Source organism: Chrysemys picta, unplaced genomic scaffold (genome assembly GCF_011386835.1).
Source record: "Chrysemys picta bellii isolate R12L10 unplaced genomic scaffold, ASM1138683v2 scaf336, whole genome shotgun sequence".
NCBI classification, from domain to species: Eukaryota; Metazoa; Chordata; order Testudines; family Emydidae; genus Chrysemys; species Chrysemys picta.
In genome coordinates this window covers 18,583-31,602 of record NW_027053043.1, presented here as the reverse complement: position 1 = coordinate 31,602, position 13,020 = coordinate 18,583, and the positions used below count along the sequence as shown (strand labels likewise).

The 13,020-nt window shown below is 50.5% G+C and overlaps 1 long non-coding RNA gene across 1 annotated transcript; it reads left to right on the top strand.

Moving 5' to 3' along the window:
* The first annotated feature begins 7,585 nt into the window (after positions 1-7,585).
* Positions 7,586-12,212, top strand: LOC135978609 (uncharacterized). Its single transcript, XR_010595999.1, has 3 exons — positions 7,586-7,712; positions 10,008-10,128; positions 12,100-12,212. It is a non-coding gene; the product is annotated as an uncharacterized LOC135978609 (long non-coding RNA).
* The last annotated feature ends 808 nt before the right edge of the window (positions 12,213-13,020 follow it).

Sequence of the window (13,020 nt, the reverse complement as noted above, 5' to 3'; positions counted from 1 at the left end):
TCCACAGAGAGTAGCTGAAACCTTCAAAGTGTCAGCCCAGCAACAGGACATTAGCACTTCCGGGGAAGGGTGGGTGTGGCAGTGATATCACAAAGGCCTTTTGCAGGACGTCAGCCTATTGGTCAAAGGTGTTAGGGAGGTGGTGACCTCCGAGAGAGATGCTGACATCAGCCTGGCAGGACAGGAGCACAGGGCCAGGGAAACCTCAGAGACCCCTGTGGCTTTGCTTCAGCAAGTCTCCTTCTCGAGGTCTCTCTTTGAGGACTGAGAGAGTGTTAGGGTTGACGTATGTGAGTGTGAGCAGGAGCCTCTTTCGAGTTTTCTCCTTTCCTTTTGACGGATTTTACTAGAAAACTGACGTCCCTATTTAGAAGGTAAGAGCCTCCAAGAGGTTTTGGAACCTGCTCAGTCTGATCCATCTGGTGCCAGCTGAATTCTAGGCATGGAAAGCAGTAGTTTAAGATGGCAGAATTTTATTCCCTCCCTGGGATTTTGTCCCGTAGAATCACTGGGGACATTAGGGTTTGTCCTTTTCGTTTTACCTTTTCCTCCATCCCTCCTTCCTTTCTCTTCATCTCTTACTTCTTTTGTCCTTTCTCCTGTTCCCCTTTCACCACCAGGAGTGGTGTGTGTGTGTGTGTGTGTGTGTGTGTGTGTGTGTGTGTGTGTGTTGCTGGGGGTGCTCTTCACCTCCCCTTGTTGGGAGTTGATCCAAAACTGTATGGTTGAAATAGTGCTTGGACTCCACTGACACTAGATGCTGCCATCGTGTGGTTTAGCATTAGTGTCTGGGATGACTTGGGGCAAGATCTCAACCTCCCCGCAACCCACTTCACTGCTGCCAGAATCCCACCTGCCCCCCCTGCTAGAGCCGCCTCCCTGCCCAACCTGGGTGGGGGTGGAGAACAGGGTTCTGATAACTTGAGCTGTGGTTTGGAGGTGGAACAGCTGTCAAGGGCACTGAGGGGGAGGTAGCAGGAGCTCACCCTACAAGGACGGGGGTTGGCACTGGAGATAACTAGAAAGGAGAAGACGACTCCATTCTGGGGTTCAGGAGGTGAATTCATCCCTCAGTGGTGGGCAGGTGCTGGGTGTAAATACTGCTGGTTCCAGGTGTCCTTAATTGCCCCTGATTCCTCGGGGCATTTGAGTCTCTGACAGGTTCTCGTTCCCTTGCAGGAGGAGGACGTCACGGCCAAAGGGATGCACCAGCTCCGCATCATCCGGCACTTACGCCATGTGCCTGAGACACTGCAGGGGCTGTTCCTCTGAGGCCTTAGCAACTCCCTCTCCCTGCTGCAGGTACTGCTCTGTCTCACTGTAAATGGGGAGCTAGTGGAAGGGGAAATGGAGCCCCCTGGCACTCACTAAAAGGGAAAGTGGTGGATTCTCCAACTCTTGATGTAATTGATTGAAGACTAGATGCCTTTCTGGAATGTGTGTGCCCAAAAAGTAACTATTGTACTATACTGGAAGCCTATGATATGGAGGGGGTTAGATGAGATGCTGTAAAGGTCTCTTCTGGCCAGAAAGTCTCCTACTTTTGGAAACACTGAGTGTAGTATTGGGAGCAGCCTCTGATGTTTTACTGTCTAGCTAGCTTGCTTCCTAGAATGAAGACGAATTTTGTGGTGTGATCCACAGAGCGTAGCTCAAACCTTCAAAGTGTCAGGCCAGCAGCAGGACATGAGCACTTTAGGGTTTGGTTGGGTGTGGCAGTGATATCACAAAGGCTTTTTCAAGGACCTCAGCGTACTGGTCAAAGGTGTTAGGGAGGTGGTGACCTCAGAGAGAGATGCTGTCTTCAGCCAGGGAGGACAGGGGCTTACGACCAGGGAAACCCCAGAGACCCCTGTGGCTTTGCTTCAGCAAGTCTCCTTCTCGAGGTTTCTTTTTGAGGACTGAGAGAGTGTTAGGGTTGACGTATGTGAGTGCCAGCAGGAGCCTCTTTCGAGTTTTCTCCTTTCCTTTTACTGATTTTACTTGAAAATTAGAAGGTAAGAGCCTCCAAGAGGTTTTGGAACCTGCTCAGTCTGATCCATCTGGTGCCAGCTGAATTCTCGGCATGGAAAACAGTAGTTTAAGGTGGCAGAATTTTATTCCCTCCCTGGAATTTTGTCCCGTGGAATCACTGGGGACACTAGGGTTTGTCCTTTTCGTTTTACCTTTTCCTCCATCCCTCCTTACTTTCTCTTCATCTCTTACTTCTTTTGTCCTTTCTCTTGTTCCCCTCCCACCTCCAGGAGTGGTGTGTGTTTTGCTGGGGGTGCTCTTCACCTCCCCTTGTGGGAAGTTGATCCAAAACTGTCGGGTTCAAATAGTGCTTGGACTCCACTGATACTAGATGCTGCCATCCTGTGGCTTAGCATTAGTGTCTGGGACAACTTGGGGCAAGATCTCAACTTCCCCGGAACCCACTTCACTGCTGGCAGAATCCCTCCTGCCCCCCCTGCTAGGGCCGCCTCCCTGCGCAACCTGGGTTGGGGTGGAGAAGAGGGTTCTGATAACTTGAGCTGTGGTTTGGAGGTAGAACAGCTGTCAAGGGTACTGAGGGGGAGGTAGCAGGAGCTCACCCTACAAGGTGGTGGGTTGGCACTGGAGGTTACTAGAAAGGACAAGAAGACTCCATTCTGGGGTTCAGGAGGTGAATTCATCCCTCAGTGGTGGGCAGGTAGTCAGTTTAAATACTGCTGGTTCCAGGTGCCCTTAATTCCCCCTGATTCCTCGGGGCGTTTGAGTCTCTGACAGGTTCTCGTTCCCTTGCAGGAGGAGGACGTCACGGCCAAAGTGATGCACCCGCATCATCCGCCACTTGCGCCAGGTGCCTGAGACACTGCAGGGGCTGCGCCTCTGAGGCCTTCAGCAACTCCCTCTCCCTGCTGCAGGTACTGCTCTGTCTCCCTGTAAATGGCGTGCTAGTGGAAGGGGAAATGGAGCCCCCTGGCACTCACTAAAAGGGAAAGTGGTGGATTCTCCATCTCTTGATGTCATTGAATGAAGACTAGATGCCTTTCTGGAATGTGTGTGCCCAAAGAGTAACTATTGTACTATACAGGAAGCCTATGATATGCAGGGGCTTAGATGAGATGCTCTAAAGGTCTCTTGTGGCCATAAAGTCTACTAATTTTGGAAACACTGAGTGTAGCATTGGGAGCAGCCTCTGATGTTTTACTGTCTAGCCCACTTGCTTCCTAGAATGAAGACGCATTGAGTGGGGTGATCCACAGAGAGTAGCTCAAACCTTCATAGTGTCAGGCCAGCAGCAGGACATTAGCACTTAAGGGTTTGATTGGTGGCAGTGATATCACAAAGGTCTTTTGCAGGACCTCAGCATATTGGTCAAAGGTGTTAGGGAGGTGGTAACCTCATAGAGAGATGCTGACATCAGCCAGGCAGGACAGGGGCTTAGGGCCAGGGAAACCTCAGAGACCCCTGTGACTTTCATAGAATCATAGAATCAGAGAATATCAGGGTTGGAAGGGACCTCAAGAGGTCATCTACTCCAACCCCGTCCTCAAAGCAGGACCAATTCCCAACTAAATCATCCCAGCCAGGGCTTTGTCAAGCCGGGCCTTAAAAACCTCCAAGGAAGGAGACTCCACCACCTCCCTAGTTAACGCATTCCAGTGCTTCACCACCCTCCTAGTGAAATAGTGTTTCCTAATATCCAACCTGGACCTCCCCCACTGCAACTTGAGACCATTGCTCCTTGTTCTGTCATCTGCCACCACTGAGAACAACCGAGCTCCATCCTCTTTGGAACCCCCCTTCACGTAGTTGAAGGCTGCTATCAAATCCCCCCTCATTCTTCTCTTCTGGAGACTAAACAATCCCAGTTCCCTCAGCCTCTCCTCATAAGTCATGTGCTCCAGACCCCTAATCATTTTTGTTGCTCTCCACTGGACTCTTTCCAATTTTTCCACATCCTTCTTGTAGTGTGGGGCCTGTCGGAGAAAAACAGAGTTCTCACTATTTGTTTAGGTACAGCAAGTCAGATGCTTTATTAACTCTCACAATTGCCCAGAGGGAGAGAGCTAAGCAGGTCTCTCCCAGGTAACTAATTACAGCAAGCATTTATACCTTTCATTACAGAAATAACGAGGGACAGCTGCGTTTTGTTTATACATAGGCCATCTTGATATCTCATTTCTTCACTTGTTTTGACTCTTGCCAACATACAATATTTTCTATACCTTATCTACACAAGGTCTTCTACACCTTATCTATACCAGGTCATAATGACTTCTTACACAGTTCTTTCTCACCCGCCTCACACATTCCTCGCTTCTACAAATCTCGCGTTATTAGGGTTACAGTTAGCCTAACTCTTGCTAACGAACTGTCATGCATTGCATCCCCTTCCTGTGAGCTCTTTCTCTGCTTCCACAGGCCCAAAACTGGACACAGTATTCCAGATGAGGCCTCACCAATGTCGAATAAAGGGGAACGATCACGTTCCTCGATCTGCTGGCAATGCCCCTACTTATACAGCCCAAAATGCCGTTAGCCTTCTTGGCAACAAGAGCACACTGTTGACTCATATCCAGCTTCTCGTCCACTGTGACCCCTAGGTCCTTTTCTGCAGAACTGCTACCTAGCCATTCGGTCCCTAGTCTGTAGCAGTGCATGGGATTCTTCCGTCCTAAGTGCAGGACTCTGCACTTGTCCTTGTTGAACTTCATCAGGTTTTTTTCGGCCCAATCCTCTAATTTGTCTAGGTCCCTCTGTATCCGATCCCTACCCTCTAGCGTATCTACCACGCCTCCTAGTTTAGTGTCATCTGCAAACTTGCTGAGAGTGCAGTCCACACCATCCTCCAGATCATTAATAAAGATATTAAACAAAACCGGCCCCAGGACCGACCCTTGGGGCACTACTCCGCTTGAAACCGGCTGCCAACTAGACATGGAGCCATTGATCACTACCCGTTGAGCCCGACGATCCAGCCAGCTTTCTATCCACCTTACAGTCCATTCATCCATCCCATACTTCTTTAACTTGGTGGCAAGAATACTGTGGGAGAGCGTATCAAAAGCTTTGCTAAAGTCAAGGAATAACACATCCACTGCTTTCCCCTCATCCACAGAGCCAGTTATCTCATCATAGAAGGCAATTAGGTTAGTCAGGCACGACTTCCCCTTGGTGAATCCATGCTGACTGTTCCTGATCAATTTCCTCTCCTCTAAGTGTTTCATAATTGATTCCTTGAGGACCTGCTCCATGATTTTTCCAGGGACTGAGGTGAGGCTGACTGGCCTGTAGTTCCCCGGATCCTCCTCCTTCCCTTTTTTAAAGATGGGCACTACATTAGCCTTTTTCCAGTCATCCGGGACCTCCCTCGATCGCCATGAGTTTTCAAAAATAATGGCTAATGGCTGTGCAATCTCATCCGCCAAGTCCTTTAGCACCTTCGGATGCAGCGCATCCAGCCCCATGGAGTTGTGCACGTCCAGTTTTTCTAAATAGTCCCGAACCACTTCTTTCTCCACAGAGGGCTGGTCACCTTCTCCCCATATTGTGCTGCCCAGTGCAGCAGTCTGGGAGCTGACCTTGTTCGTGAAGACAGAGGCAAAAAAAGCATTGAGTACATTAGCTTTTTCCACATCCTCAGTCACTAGGTTGCCTCCCTCATTCAGTAAGGGGCCCACACTTTCCTTGACTTTCTTCTTGTTGCTAACATACCTGAAGAAACCCTTCTTGTTACTCTTAACATCTCTTGCTAGCTGCAACTCCAAGTGTGATTTGGCCTTCCTGATTTCACTCCTGCATGCCTGAGCAATATTTTTATACTCCTCCCTGGTCATTTGTCCAATCTTCCACTTCTTGTAAACTTCTTTTTTGCGTTTAAGATCAGCAAGGATTTCACTGTTTAGCCAAGCTGGTCGCCTGCCATATTTACTATTCTTTCTACACATTGGGATGGTTTGTTCCTGCAACCGCAATAAGGATTCTTTAAAATACAGCCAGCTCTCCTGGACCCCTTTACCCTTCATGTTATTCTCCCAGGGGATCCTGCCCATCTGTTCCCTGAGGGAGTCAAAGTCTGCTTTTCTGAAGTCCAGGGTCCGTATTCTGCTGCTCTCCTTTCGTCCTTGTGTCAGGATCCTGAACTCGACCATCTCATGGTCACTGCCTCCCAGGTTCCCATCCACTTTTGCTTCCCCTACTAATTCTTCCCTGTTTGTGAGCAGCAGGTCGAGAAAAGCTCTGCCCCTAGTTGGTTCCTCCAGCACTTGCACCAGGAAATTGTGCCCTACACTTTCCAAAAACTTCCTGGATTGTCTGTGCACCGCTGTATTGCTCTCCTAGCAGATATCAGGGTGATTAAAGTCTCCCATGAGAACCAGGGCCTGCGATCTAGCAACTTCTGCTAGTTGCCAGAAGAAAGCCTCGTCCACCTCATCCCCCTGGTCTGGTGGTCTATACCAGACTCCAACCGTGACATCCCCCTTGTTGCTCACACTTCTCAACTTTATCCAGAGACTCTCAGGTTTTTCTACAGTTTCATACCGGACCTCTGAGCACTCATACTCCTCTCTTACATACAATGCAACTCCCCCACCTTTTCTGCCCTGCCTGTCCTTCCTGAACAGTTTATATCCATCCATGACAGTACTCCAGTCATGTGAGTTATCCCACCAAGTGTCTGTTATTGCTTCAGCAAGTCTCCTTCTCGAGGTCTCTCTTTGAGGACTGAGAGAGTATTAGTGTTCACATGTGTGAGAGCGAGCAGGAGCCTCTTTGGAGTTTTCTCCTTTCCTTTGACGGATTTTACTAGAAAACAGACGTCCCTATTTAGAAGGTAAGAGCCTCCAAGAGGTTTTGGAACCTGCTCAGTCTGATCCATCTGGTGCCAGCTGAATTCTAGGCATGGAAAACACTAGGTTAAGGTGGCAGAATTTTATTCCCTCTGTGGGATTTTGTCCCGTAGAATCACAGGAGACATTAGTGTTTGTCATTTTCGTTTTACCTTTTCCTCCATCCCTCCTTCCTTTCTCTTCATCTCTTACTTCTTTTGTCCTTTCTCCTGTTCACCTGCCACCACCAGGAGTGGGGTGGGTGTGTGTGTGTGTGTGTGTGTTGCTGGGGGTGCTCTTCACCTCCCCTTGTGGGAAGTTGATCCAAAACTGTGAGGTTGAAATAGTGCTTGAACTCCAATGACACTAGATGCTGCCATCCTGTGGCTTAGCATTAGTGTCTGGGATGATTGGGGCAAGATCTCAACCTCCCCGCAACCCACTTCACTGCTGGCAGAATCCCTCCTGCCCCCCCTGCTAGAGCCGCCTCCCTGCCCAACCTGGGTTGGGGTGGAGAAGAGGGTTCTGATAACTTGAGCTGTGGTTTGGAGGTGGAACAGCTGTCAAGGGCACTGAGGGGGAAGTAGCAGGATCTCATCCTTCAAGGAGGGGGGTTGGCACTGGAGGTTACTAGAAAGGACAAGAAGACTCCATTCTGGGGTTCAGGAGGTGAATTCATCCCTCAGTGGTGGGGAGGTGCTGGGTGGAAATACTGCTGGTTCCAGATGCCCTTAATTCCCCCTGATTCCTCGGGGCGTTTGAGTCTTTGACAGGTTCTCGTTCCCTTACAGCAGGAGGACGTCATGGCCAGAGTGATGCACCAGCTCTGCATCATCCGGCACTTGTGCCAGGTGCCTTAGACACTGCAGGGGCTGTGCCTCTGAGGCCATCAGCAACTCCCGCTCCCTGCTGCAGGTACTGCTCTGGCTCACTGTAAATGGCGAGCTAGTGGAAGGGGAAATGGAGCCCCCTGGCACTCAGTAAAAGGGAAAGTGGTGGATTCTCCATCTCTTGATGTCATTTCATGAAGACTAGATGCCTTTCTGGAATGTGTGTGCCCAAAAAGTACCTATTGTACTATACAGGAAGCCTATGATATGCAGGGGGTTAGATGAGATGTTCTAAAGGTCTCTTCTGGCCATAAAGTGTAGTAATTTTGGAAACACTAAGTGTAGCATTGGGAGCAGCCTCTGATGCTTTACTGTCTAGCCGGCTTGCTTCCTAGAATGAAGACGCATCGAGTGGGGTGATCCACAGAGAGTAGCTGCAACCTTCAAAGTGTCAGGCCAGCAGCAGGACATTAGCACTTCAGGGGATGGGTGGGTGTGGCAGTGACATCACAAAGGCCTTTTGCAGTGTAGTAGTTCCGGGGTGGGGCTCGTCCCTTCCTGGGGTACCTGGGAGCCAGGGCGCCCCGCTACAAAGCGAATAACAGTTAGGGCCCAGACCTTTGGGTAGGGGCTGAGCACACAATCAACAGCTCCGGCCCTGGGTCAGGGCGGGGAACAAACCAGTAGTCAGTCAGCGGCCCAGGCCTTGTAGCAGGAGCTGGGTCAGTTTGGGTTAGCCCAGGCCCTAGGTCAGGGCGGGGCAGCAAACCAATCGTCAGTCAGAGGCCCAGGCCCCTTGGACAAGGAGGAGGAGAGACTGCCACCCAGCACGGGGTGGCAGGGGGGAACACAGGCCCACCCACTCCACTGTGTTCCAGCCCGGGGCCCTATCCGCAGCAGTCCGTCTGCCGCGCAGTCAGTGGGGATCCTGACCGCAACACACTGACATGGGTTCGGGGTCTGCTATCCCCGGGCCACTTCCCATCTCCTCCTCCATGGGTACCTGTTCCTCCTGAGTTCCGTCTGCTGGGTCGCAGATCATGGGCTCCTCCGGGCCCCGAGCAGCAGGTAGGTCTGTCACTCCCTCTGGGCCCTTGGCGGGGGAAGCTCAGACCGTTCCTCAGGATACCGGGCTCTCGGCAGGCTCAGGTCCGCGGGAGCTCGGGCACCAGCGTCTGTCCTCTCCCGCTGCCGGCCAGCTACTGAGCGCTGTGGCTTGGCCTTTATACTTCCTGTCCCGCCCCTTGACTTCCGGGGGGTGGGGACAGGCCGCGGTGGCCTTGACTTCCTGGGGCGCCTGGGAGCCAGGCCGCCCCGCTACATGCAGTATCTCAGCGTATTGGTCAAAGGTGTTAGGGAGGTGGTGACCTCAGAGAGAGATGCTGACATCAGTCAGGGGCGCAGGGCCAGGGAAACCTCAGAGACCCCTGTGGCTTTGCTTTAGCAAGTCTCCTTCTCGAGGTCTCTCTTTGAGTACTGAGAGAGTATTAGGGTTCACGTATGTGAGTGCGAGCAGGAGCCTCTTTCGAGTTTTCTCCTTCCCTTTTACTGATTTTACTAGAAAACAGACGTCCCTGTTTAGAAGGTAAGAGCCTCCAAGAGGTTTTTGAACCTGCTCAGTCTGATCCACCTGGTGCCCGTTGAATTCTAGGCATGGAAAACACTAGTTCAAGGTGACAGAATTTTGTAGTCGACACGGGATTTTGTCCCGTGGAATCACTGGGGACATTAGGGCTTGTCCTTTTCGTTTTACCTTTTCCACCATCCCTCCTTCCTTTCTCTTCATCTCTTACTTCTTTTGTCCTTTCTCCTGTTCCCCTCCCACCACCAGGAGTGGGGTGTGTGTGTGTGTGTGTGTGTGTGTGTGTGTGTTGCTGGGGGTGATCTTCACCTCCTCTTGTGGGAAGTTCATCCAAAACTGTGGGGTTGAAATAGTGCTTGGACTCCACAGACACTAGATGCTGCCATCCTGTGGCTTAGCGTTAGTGTCTCGGATGACTTGGGCAAGATCTCAACCTCCCCGCAACCCACTTCACTGCTGCCAGAATCCCTCCTGCCCCCACTGCTAGACCCGCCTCCCAGCCCAACCTTGGTGGGGGTCTAGAAGAGGTTTCTGATGACTTAAGCTGTGGTTTGGAGGTGGAACAGCTGTCAAGGACACTGAGGGGGAGGTAGCAGGAGCTCACTCTAGAAGGAGGGGGATTGGCACTGGAGGTTACTAGAAAGGACAAGAAGACTCCATTCTGGGTTTCAGGAGGTGAATTTATCCCTCAGCGTTGGGCAGGTGCTGAGTGGAAATACTGCTGGTTCCAGATGCCCTTAATTCCCCCTGATTCCTCGGGGCGTTTGAGTCTGACTGGTTCTCATTCCCTTGCTGCAGGAGGGCGTCACGGCCAAAGTGAGGCACCAGCTCCGCATCATCCATCACTTGCGCCAGGTGCCAGAGACACTGCAGGGGTTGTGCCTCTGAGGCCTTCAGCAACTCCCGCTCCCTGTTGCAGGTACTGCTCTGGCTCACTGTAAATGGGGAGCTAGTGGAAGGGGAAATGGAGCCCCCTGGCACTCAGTGAAAGGGAAAGTGGTGGATTCTCCATCTCTTGAAGTCATTGAATGAAACTAGATGCCTTTCTGGAATGTTTGTGCCCAAGAAGTTACTATTGTCCTATACAGGAAGCCTATGATATGCAGGGGGTTAGATGAGATGCTCTAAAGGTCTCTTCTGGCCATAAAGTGTATTAATTTTGGAAACACTGAGTGTAGCATTGGGAGCAGCCTCTAATGTTTTACTGTCTAACCGGCTTGCTTCCTAGAATGAAGACGCATTGAGTGGGGTGATCCACAGAGAGTAGCTCAAACCTTCAAAGTGTCAGGCCAGCAGCAGGACATTAGCACTTCAGGGGATGGGTGCGTGTGGCAGTGACATCACAAAGGCCTTTTGCAGGAGCTCAGCCTATTGGTCAAAGTTGTTAGGGAGGTGGTGACCTCAGAGAGAGATGCTCACATCAGCCAGGCAAAACAGGGGCGCAGGGCCAGGGAAACCTCAGAGACCCCTGTGGCTTTGCTTCAGCAAGTCTCCTTCTCGAGCTCTCTTTGAGGACTGAGAGAGTATTAGGGTTCACATATGTGAGTGTGAGCAGGAGCCTCTTTCGTGTTTTCTCCTTTCCTTTTACCCATTTTACTAGAAAACAGAAGGCCCTGTTGAGAAAGTAAGTGCCTCAGAGAGGTTTGTAACCTGTTCAGTCTGATCCACCTGGTGCCATCTGAATTCTAGGCATGGAAAACACTAGTTTAAGGTGGCAGAATTTTATTCCCTCCCTGGGATTTTGTCCCGTAGAATCACTGGGGATATTAGGAAAACAACAAGGAGTCTGGTGGCACCTTAAAGACTAACAGATTTATTTGGGCATAAGCTTTCGTGAGTAAAAACCTCACTTCTTCGGATGCATAGAGTGAAAGTTACAGATGCAGGGATTATATACTGACACATGGAGAGCAGGGAGTTACTTCACAAGTGGAGAACCAGTGTTGACAGGGCCAATTCAAAAATCAGGGTGGATGTAGTCCACTCCAAATAATAGATGAGGAGGTGTCAATTCCAGGAGAGGAAAAGCTGCTTCTGTAGTGAGCCAGCCACTCCCAGTCCCTATTCAAGCCCAGATTAATGGTGTTGAATTTGCAAATGAATTTTAGTTCTGCTGTTTCTCTTTGAAGTCTGTTTCTGAAGTTTTTTTGTTCAATGATAGTGACTTTTAAATCTGTAATAGAATGACCAGGGAGATTGAAGTGTTCACATACTGGCTTATGTATGTTACCATTCCTGATGTCCGACATGGGGACATTAGGGTTTGTCCTTTTCCTTTTACCTTTTCCTCCATCCCTCCTTCCTTTCTCTTCATCTCTTACTTCTTTTGTCCTTTCTCTTGTTCCCCTCACACCACCAGGAGTGGTGTGTGTGTGTGTGTGGTGCTGATGGTTCTCTTCTCCTCCCCTTGTGGGGAGTTGATCCAAAACTGTGGGGTTGAAATAGTGCTTGGACCCCACTGACAGTAGATGCTGCCATTGTGTGACTTAGCATTAGTGTCTGGGATGACTTGGGTCAAGATCTCAACCTCCCTGCAACCCACTTCACTGCTGTCAGAATCCCTCCTGCACACCCTGTTAGAGCCGCCTCCCAGCCCAACCTGTGTCGGGGTGGAGAAGAGGGTTCGGATGACTTGAGCTGTGGTTTGGAGGTGGAATATCTGTGAAGGGCACTGAGCAGGAGGTAGCAGGAGCTCACCCTACAAGGAGGGGGGTTGGCTCTGGAGGTTTCTAGAAAGGACAAGAAGACTCCATTTTGGGGTTCAGGAGGTGAATTCATCTCTCATTGATGGGCAGGTGCTGGGTGGAAATACTGCTGGTTCCAGGTTCCCTTAATTCCCCCTGATTCCTCGGGGCCTTTGAGTCTCTGACAGGTTCTCGTTCCCTTGCAGCAGGAGGACGTCACGGCCAAAATGATGCACCAGCTCCGCATCATCCTGCACTTACGCCACGTGCCTGAGACACTGCAGGGGCTGCGCCTCTGAGGCCTTCAGGAACTCCCGCTCCCTGCTGCAGGTACTGCTCTGGCTCACTGTAAATGGGGAGCTAGTGGAAGGGGAAATGGAGCCCCCTGGCACTCACTAAAAGGGAAAGTGATGGATTCTCCATCTCTTAATGTCATTTAATTTAGACTAGATACCTTTCTGGAATGTTTGTGCCCAAAAAGTAACTATTGTACTATACAGGAAGCCCATGATATGCAGGGGCTTAGATGAGATGCTCTAAAGGTCTCTTCTGGCCATAAAGTGTAGTAATTTTGGAAACACGGAGTGTAGCATTGGGAGCAGCCTCTGATGTTTTATTGTCTAGCCGGCTTGCTTCCTAGAATGAAGATCCATTGAGTGGGGTGATTCACACAGAGTAGCTCAAACCTTCAAAGTGTCAGGCCAGCAGGAGGACATTAGCACTTCAGGGTTTGGTTGGGTGTGGCAGTGACATCACAAAGGCCTTTTGCAGGACGTCAGCTTATTGGTCAAATGTGTTAGGGAGGTGGTGACCTCAGAGAGAGATGCTGACATCAGAGAGAGATGCTGACATGAGGGCCAGGGAAACCTCAGAGACCCCTCTGGCTTTGCTTCAGCAAGTCTCCTCCTTGAGGTCTCTCTCTGAGGAAAGTAAGTGCCTCGGAGAGGTTTGTATCCTGTTCAGTCTGATCCACCTGGTGCCAGCTGAATTCTAAGCATGGAAAACACTAGTTCAAGGTGGCAGTATTTTATTCCCTCCCTGTGATTTTGTCCCGTAGAATCACTGGGGACATTAGTGTTTGTCCTTTTCGTTTTACCTTTTCCTCCCTCCCTTCTTCCTTTCTCTTC